General features: G+C 35.3%; 1 long non-coding RNA gene across 2 annotated transcripts in view; it reads right to left on the bottom strand.

The window, feature by feature from the left end:
- Nucleotides 1-5,318: 5,318 nt before the first annotated feature.
- Nucleotides 5,319-9,242, bottom strand: part of LOC141538793 (uncharacterized) — a 38,115-nt gene continuing 34,191 nt past the window's right edge. For both annotated transcript variants that reach the window (XR_012481129.1, XR_012481130.1), the window contains exon 5: nt 5,319-5,674. This is a non-coding gene — a long non-coding RNA (uncharacterized LOC141538793). The remainder of the gene's footprint in view (nt 5,675-9,242) is intronic.

The following is a 9,242-nucleotide window of genomic DNA, read 5'->3' as shown; positions in this document are numbered from 1 at the left end:
ATTTTCCATTTCCTTCTCCAGCTCCTTTTTTACAGATGAAGAAACTGAAGCAAACAAAGTTCGGTGACTTGCTCAGGATCACACAACTAGTAAGTGTCTGGGCCAGATTTGAATCATAAAAATGAGTCTTCTTTACTCCAGGTGTGACCCTCTATTCACTGTACTACCTAACTGGACAAGCCTCTTGTTAGAAGTGAGCATTGCTCTAGTCAAAACCCTATCAGTTGAGGTTTGATATTGAAGTGAAATGAATGAGATAGTGGGAAGTCCACAAATATTTTCCTTAGCCAAAGCATATAGAAAGAATATTTGACATGTATACTCCAGGACTTAGCTCCTAGATTTGGCTCTCCTTGACTTTATAAGGAAATAAATCTCATTAACAAAGTGAGTGTGGCCATTTAAGCAGGCTTAAGAAATCTGCCTAGTTTGAAAGGCCCCACCTCCACGTGAAGGGCTTTTGTATGCCCTTAGGAGATTGGAGGTTATCAGGAATGGGCAAAAGTATAGCCCCTTGGGGCAGTCAAGTACTAAAAATACTTAGTTGCATTCAGGGAAAAACCCTGCATGGGAAGAAAAATTAGAATATTGCTTCCATCTCATCCATTTAGAAAGATTGATAACTTTACCAAGTCATAGGGTTTGTAAATGGCAAGGTTAGATTCAAACATGTATTCTGATTCCCAACTCAGGGTTCTTTCCACTGCTGTCTCTTTGTCTGTAGGCTCCAAGTGTCCTACATCTTTTTTAGAAGGCCCATAAATCATTGTCTTTGGAGACACCACTTAACCACCTTGGTAAAATGGTAAAATTTCACCATTGGTAAAATGAGGGTCAACCCAAGGTGCCATGTCCACAGCTGCAAGGACGAGCCTGGATGGGTTGTGGTTAGTACCAGCTCCTGAAAAGGTCACTGTCAATTACTGATGCTGCCTCCTTCCCTATAATCTCAGACTCAGCTCACCACTTCCTGCTTAACTCTCAGCATCTTTGGCATATTCTGGGACCTGACAATCCTGTCTCACACCAAAAACAAAAACAACCTTTCTTCCATCCCCCACTCAAACAATGGAGGTGCTGTTTGCTCCCTGGGAGGCCGGCTCTCTGTGAGATCCAGAGCTGCTGACCAGAGCACCGCTCTGCAGCAAGAAAATTAGCCTGTCTTATTAGTTAAAAGGCAAAGGATCTTCTAAACTGCTCTCTGGGGAGCTCCCCATTGCCCAAGCTAAAGCCTCATTCAATTTCTACTTGTTAAAACAACAAATTCACCCTCTAGATAGCAAAATGGAGAAAATACTTGGCTTGTAGTGCTCAGGAAGATCAGAGTTCGAATATGATCTCAAATATTGCTATATGGAAGCGAGTCATTTTATTTATTTCAATGGGTGAGGATAGACTTGAACTTATGAGGATGAGTCTTCCTAATTCAATGTCTATTATTCTGTCTCCTGTAGCCCCTAGCTGCCCCATCTGGCACACAGTAAGTGTTTAATAAATCCTTTATCTAATCTACTCATAAAGTCAATAGGGAGCCACTAGAGTTTATTGACTATGGAATGACATACAGATCAGACCCATGCTTTATTAAAATTATTTTGGCAACTACGTGAAAGACAGAGAGAAGAAGAACCAGGGAGATCTCCATTTGTAAAGGCAATAATCTAGGTTAGAAGTAATGAGGACCAGGGAAAGGAAAAAACACGTGAGATTTTGTGAAAGTAGAAATTTTGCACTTGGTACCTCATTAGCTATATGGGGTGACAGAGTAAGGAATTGAAGATGATGCTGAGATTGTGATGTTGATGATTTGAAGGATGATGATGCTCTCAATAGTAACAGGGAGGTTTAATAGAAAGTTAGTTTGGGAGGGAATAATGTAATGAGATCTGTAATATTTTTCTCTCAAATTTTCAGTGTCCCTGCACTCGTCATTCTTATTAACTCCACATATGAAATCATTTGTTAAATATTGTTCCCATCTTCCAAACATTTCTAGCTTTTACCAACTTTTACCCAAATTATTACAATAGCTTTCTATTTTTTTAAGTTTTTTTTTTTAATGTTTATCTTTGTTTTTTACATTGCAAACATTTTGCAGATTATTTCCACTTCTTGAGAGGTCTCTCAGAGGGAAATAAAACAGTTATTTAAAACTAATAACATAATGACCTAAGTAGCCTAGCAGATAAAGCACTGGGCCTGGAGTCAGGAAGACTTGTGTTCAAGTCTTGCCTTACATACTTATCCCCTATGTGACTCTGGTCAAGTCACTTACCTTTTGTGGGCGACAGAGACATAGAAAGAGAGAGATAGAGAGAGAGGAAGAGAACAAAAGAGAAGGGGAGGGAGGGAGGGAGAAAGAAGAAGGGAAAAAATGAGAGAGAAAGAGAGAGAGTGTGTCCTTCTGCATTCTAAATCCTCATCTCTCTATAAATAAACAGTATGCTTTATCGTCAATCCTCTGGAATCATGGTCATTGCATTGTTCATAGTTATTACTTTTAAAGTTATTTGGTTTTGCAGTGTTAATGTTACTGTATCAATTGTTGTCCTGAGTTGGCTCATTTAATTCATCAGTTTATAAAAAAAAACCTGAAAATTGTTCATTTTTATGTCGGTATTATAATATAAATTATTCTATTTCTATTCACTTCACTCTCCATCAGTTAATAGTTTTCCATGTCTTTTTGAAATCATCTATTTCTTCATTTCTTATAGCACAATAGTGTTCTATCATATTTATTCATCCTCAATTGATGGGCATCACTTTAGTTTCCAGAGGTTTGGGGTTTTTTGCCACCACAAAAGAAAAAAAAGCTGCTAAAAATATTTTTATATATAGTACCTTTTTTCAACAGTTGTAAACCTCAGTCAAGAGTCATTAATGGGGAGGAGCTACGTGGCGCAGTGGATAGAGCACCAGCCTTGAATTCAGGAGGACCTGAGTTCAAATCTGGTCTCAGACACTTAACACTTCCTAGCTGTGTGACCCTGGGCAAGTCACTTAACCCCAGCCTCAGGGAAAAAAAAAAAAGAGTCATTAATGAACAAGTGACTGGGGAAAAAAGTCTTTGGAGTAAGTTTCTCTGAAGAAAATCTTATTTTCAATATATTTAAGAAATTAATCCAATTGTATACGAATATGAGTTGTTTGGCAATTGATAAATGGTCTAATGATTTAAATTGACTATTCTCAAGGGAAGAAATTCCCTGTAGGGTTCAGGTTATCTAAGGTCATATGAAAAAAATGTACCAAATCACACTAATTATAGAAATGCAAATGAAACAATTCTGATATTCTGCCTCATACCCATCAGATTGGCAAAGATGTTCCCTAACCCGGACAGGAATAAGGGACTAAAGCAAAACATGACAGTTCTTTAAGGAATTTGGGTCAGGAGTCTTCATCTCCTGGTTGATATAATTTTTTTTAATTCTTGGCTGACAACAATAAAAAGCCCCAAAACTCTGTGTTTTTGGTCACGTTTAAAGATCTTACAATCTCTCCAGCCCTGTCTATTACTAGCATTGGGCATGGTAGAAGGTGGGAATAGTCTATTGAAGTTAGCAAATGCTGGCTCCAACCCACTTCCACCATCCTGGTTATAGCTATAACTAAAGAACAGAGACTGGCTCAAACAAGGAGGTCTTGTTAGGATATCCCCCTCCCACCAGTTTCTATATTGATCAAATCTATATTTCTCCATGAAGCTTACAAATCTCTGAAAGTTATGAATAATAACTTTTTAATTCAGATTTGTAATTTCATTCTTGGTAAGGAAATTCAGTTTGTCAATGAAAATTGGTAACACTGTGTAACTTAATAGTCTTAGCTAAAATAAAAGCAGAATCTACAAAGAAAGGCAGTCAATAGGAGAGACAACATGAAGATATTTATGTATAAACAAGATATAAATAGGATAAATTGGGAAAAAAATCAACAGAAGGAAAGCATTGACCTTAAGGGACAAGAGGGATTAGGAAATTATGGAAAACTTTTTTCTAGAAAGTGAGTATTAACCTAAAACCTGAAGGAAGCCAGGGAAACCAGGAAGCAAATGAGAAGAAAGGACATTCCAGGAATGAATGATGGATACCAAAAACAAAATAGAGCATGACCTCTGAGAGTTTACAGTTTAATGAGGTAGACAACATGCCAACCAACAAGATATATATGAGATAAATAGGAAATCTTTCACAGAGGAAAGACATTAGAAGGAAGAAGGAATGGGGAAGGATGGGTTTAAAGGAAGCTAAAGAGAACAGAGGAGAGAGGACATTCCAGACATGGAGAAAGGGAAAGAAAATGCCCAGGACTGAAAGATGGAGTATCTTGCTTGTGGAATATCCAGGAGGTCAGTGTCACTAGATTGAAGGACACTTGTTGAAGAGTAAGCTAAGATTGGGAGGATTTTTGTTATTGTTCAGTTTCAAGCATGTCTGATTTTTTTGTGATGCCATTTGGGATTTTCTCAGAAGAGATACAGGAGAGACTTGCCATTTCTTTCTCCAGCTCATTTTACACATGAGGAACTAAGGCAGACAGGTAAAGTGACTAACCTAGACATATCTGAGGCCATATTTGAACTCAAGAAGATAAATCTTCCTGACTTCAGGCTCAGCACTCTAGCCACTGAGCTATCTACTTGTCCAACTGAAAGGTGCGAAGGACCACAGTATAAAAGGCTTTGAATGCCAAGCAGAGCATTTTGTATTTGATCCTACAGGCAACAGAGAACCATTGGGTTTTATTGAGTAGAGTGGTAACATGGTTGTAACTGCATTTTAGGAAAATTACTTTAAGGGCTGAATGGAGGAGGAATTAAAGTGGGGAGAGATTTGAGTCAGGCAGACCCACCAGTAGACTTTAGAGTAGTCCAGCTGTGAGATGATGAGATGTGGTCTCAGAGTAGTAGCAGTATCAGAAGAAAAAAAAGGGGTCTTATTGAACACAGAGAGAAGCTCCTAGAGAGTATGTCATGGGGTACTGGAGAACAAATCCCATAAAGGAGGAAATAAACAGATTCCAATGGATATGGATCCTTAGTGGACACTAACATTGGCCTAAATCCTTGGTGTCTGATCCCAAAAATTAATAATTGTCCAACTGAGGCATATTCCAATCTGAACCCAGTATTCCAACTATGGATTTTTGTGATCACATTGCATCAGTCCTATTTTGGCGAAACTTACATAGGATCCAGGAGTAACTAGACAGACATTGGGTCCTGTTCTATAAGGTTTACAGTCATCCTCTTAAAGTCAAGTTCAGTTATGGTCATACTGTTTCATAAAGAGGAAAAATAATGAAACTAAAAGTAGAATTTTAAGATAATTTATTTTTCATAAGTTCCATCCAATTCATAGAATTAGTTTTCAATCTAGTTTTCTTTTTTTACCATAATTATGATAATTTTTTAAACAAAAGAATAAAATAGTCAGGTATAAAGCAGTGGAACTTTATTACAGTATGTTTTCACAGAAGATGAAGCTTAAGATTTAAAATGGAAAACTTAGGGGAAAGAATCAAAGACAACTAGGAAAGGACAAAATCAGGGTGGACAGTAAGACTTCATGTATAATGGTCTCAAGGTCAAGTTGAGTGACCACTCTCGGATTCAGCATATCCAGCTTTCCCAAGTTCTCCATTCTTTCTCTGGATTGGTATGAGATTCCTGTGTCACAAGGAGAAAAGAAAGAAGCAATCATATATTAAGTACCAATTATGTAATCAAACACCGTGCTAAATGCTTTTAAAAATATTATTTCATTCATAACACTGTGAGATAATGCTATTATTATCTTCACTTTACAGTCTAAAAAATTGAGGCAAATAGAGATTATAATCTATCCAGAGTCACATAAGCTAGTGTCTGAGGCTTTTGACTCCAGGTCCAACAGTCTATGCATTATGGCATCACCTAGCTACTCTAACAAATACTTAAAAATCAGGGTGATTCACTAATTCAATTTGAAATCATGTAGCTTTTTGAGAGGATGACAGTTAGTATTGATGTCAAGGAAGAGATTGCTAGATATGGGAAATTTAAAAGATCAGACCAAAATAAATAAAAAGAGCAAACACAAAATAGGTAATTTTCTAGGAAATGGCATTGTGCTGGGTGTTGCTTCAGAGAGCATTTGTTATAGACTCCAGATATTTTATACTATCAAAGGTCCCCTATAGGATTCCACACTGGTATTTCCTTCCTAGTTCCAAAAATTTCATTTTAGTCAAGGTGGAGATATTGTTACCCACTGGCCTTAAGGATATGCTATTAACATATGCATATATAGAATATAAATTCAGAGAAAGGATAAATGGGCATATACCCCAAGGTGTATGAGCCTGGCCCATGATCTATTTATGGCTATAGTAATTAATTTGGTCATGGGAGTAAGTTATTAGACGTATTAATTGCAACTGATCAAATCTGCTTAATGATGAGGCCTAAGAAATTACTATGCATAATTTATTTGTATAAATATACATATATATGTATATTGTGTATATATGTAAATTGTGCTATCCATATAAGATAATATATGTATAGCTATACACATTCCATGAATGTATAATATTTATTTGTATGATTACATACATTTATATATGTATGTTGTATATATAGATGTAAATTTGCTGTCCATATAAGATAATAAATGTATACCTATACATATTCCATGCATGTATAATATTTATTTGTATGATTATATATATATATATATATATATATATATATGGTGTATATTGCTCTTGTATGATGACAATAGGTAGCATTTATGTATCATTTTAAGGTCTACAAATCTCTTTATAAAAACTTTCTTATTTGAGCTTCATAATAACCCTGGGGAAATAGGCACAAGTGTTATTCCCATTATATAAATAAGGAAACTGAGATAGACAAAGGTTAAATGACTTAGCCAAGATCACATGGCTATTAAGTGCCATCAAGGAGAAAATTCTTCAAACAGACAGAAACAATTCAAATATCGTAAAGCCACAGTCACGATCACACAAGAATTAGTGGCTTCCACCTTAAAGGAACAGAGGGCTTGGAATATGACATTACAAAAGGCAAAAGAGTTATGATTACAACAAAGAAAAACTGAGTATAATCCTTCAGGGGAAAATGGATATTTAATAAAATAAAGGACTTTCAACCATTCCTAAAAAAAAACACAAGAGCTGAATAGAAAATTTGACATTCAAACACAAGACTCAAGGAAGTATAAAAAGGTAAACATGAAAAAATAACAAAATCAAATTGTTTACATTACTATATGGAAAGATGATACATGTAATTAATTTTATATTATTAAAGCAGTTAGAATAAATCTACATAGAGGGCATCAATATAAATTAATTATGTTAGGAAACCTCCCCCCCTGAAAAAAATGAAGGAGTGAGAAAAAGGTATGCACAGGGAGAAGGGGACAGGGAGAGGAAGAATGATATATTTCATAACTGAATTTTAAATTATATTCTTTGGGGACATTAATATGATATCTATACATTAAAATTTTATTTTTTCTTCAGAAAAGAAATAATCTGGCTCCCATCTTATTTGAAAAATCTGTTTCTTTCTTGTATGGACCTTTCTTACTGTTCCTAGAATATGGCATAATTTTTTTTTAATACTTTAAAATAAAAATTAAATATGTTTAAAAACAAATAACATAAATTTATATTTTAAGTTATAAATAAATTTATAATTTTTTATCTTAAAAAATAAAATAAAAGAGGTACAATTAGAACATTTGTTCGTGTCCATTCTCTGTCTCTGGGATTCTGGAAAAAATTTAATATTCTCCTATCAAATACTTCCCCTCAATGGCTTGCACCAAAGAGTAACAACAAAATCCTTGTGGCAAAATTGTGGTTGGTTTCTCAAATTCCAAATTTAAAGACAAACAAAACTCAGTTTATTCAGCATGGTTGTTAGGCAATCCTGAAATTTTAAGGATCTGCCTTCGCATTCTCTCATTGCTGGGGTATCCTTCCCCTCAAAGCCTGACTATGTCTTTATACAATTACAGGACTGAGGATTCCTGGTTCAGCTGCATCATCATTTCCAAAAAGTCATTCAAAACTAAATAATTTATGTAAAGATGATTCCCTTAAAGCTGGGAGGGGGCTTTTTTTCAGACCTGAAAATTGATTGAATTTGAATTTGAATTAATTTGATTGAAGCTTCTCTCTCAGCTAGGACTAAGCACAACTAGCTCTTATCAATTTGTCTTTTTCTATTAAAGGAAAATTTCTTTTTCCATCCTCAAAAATTCAATTCTCTCAGGTTGTTTTGAAGGGAAACTTTTCACAGAATCCTCTCAAAGTCTAGGAAGAGACTTAAACGTCTAGGTTGGAAGGCTTAAGAAAACTAGAATATCTAAAACAGACTAATGTGATTATCTTCAAGGTATTTTCAGCATAATAATCTTCATGGCATTTTTAAAGACACCAAGTATGCTCACATTCCTGTTGAATGGTCTTTAAACCCTGCAATGTAGAAAGGATAACTGTAGTTCATCGTGTTACAATCCTACAAGATTACACCAATTGTTCTGGGCTGGGCCTGACTCAGACCAGTCTCCTAGTAGTTTAGATTCTATATTGGAACAAAATGGGACATTCTTAGGTCATTTAATAGTTAAAAGGAAACTTACTTAGCCATAGCTGGAGAAGGATATTAAAAAAAATAATAAGCACTGAGGACCACATAAATTGTTTTAGCTTAGCAAAGCTCCAATTGAGATTCACCAGTCAAGCATCTGAGAGATCTTTTTGCTTTTCATGGCTGCTTTTTATTCAGGTAATGGGAAGTGATGTCAATTGTTTGAGCCCTTAGTCTCCCAAACCAGACAGGTTTGGAGAGATGTCAATATCTTTTAAAGAAAAACTAGCCTACATAGCATGGAAATATGGGAGCATATGGGAGAGAGATTAAGGGATTGCTGCTATTTGCTTCACGAAAGACATCTACAAAAGTAAATAAACTCATTTGGTCAAGAAAATAGCAAACAGAAATCAAAGTGCAAATTAAATTATACTAGAAAACACACAAGAATGAATAAACTTTTTTAGATATAAGTGAAATAAAATCATAGCATAATGAAAAGATTGATCCCAATCTCACTGAAGGAGAAATTTCCTGAAGTTTCTTATGAGAAACAAGCTGAAAATAAAGGGACATGTTAAGGAGATGGTTTTGCGTACATGTCTGCCTTCTAAAGTCTGTTTCTATC

The sequence above is a fragment of the Sminthopsis crassicaudata genome, chromosome 4 (genome assembly GCF_048593235.1).
Source record: "Sminthopsis crassicaudata isolate SCR6 chromosome 4, ASM4859323v1, whole genome shotgun sequence".
Taxonomy (NCBI): Eukaryota; Metazoa; Chordata; class Mammalia; order Dasyuromorphia; family Dasyuridae; genus Sminthopsis; species Sminthopsis crassicaudata.
The sequence above is the reverse complement of the archived record's forward strand: the minus strand, read 5'-3'. Positions and strand labels throughout refer to the sequence as shown.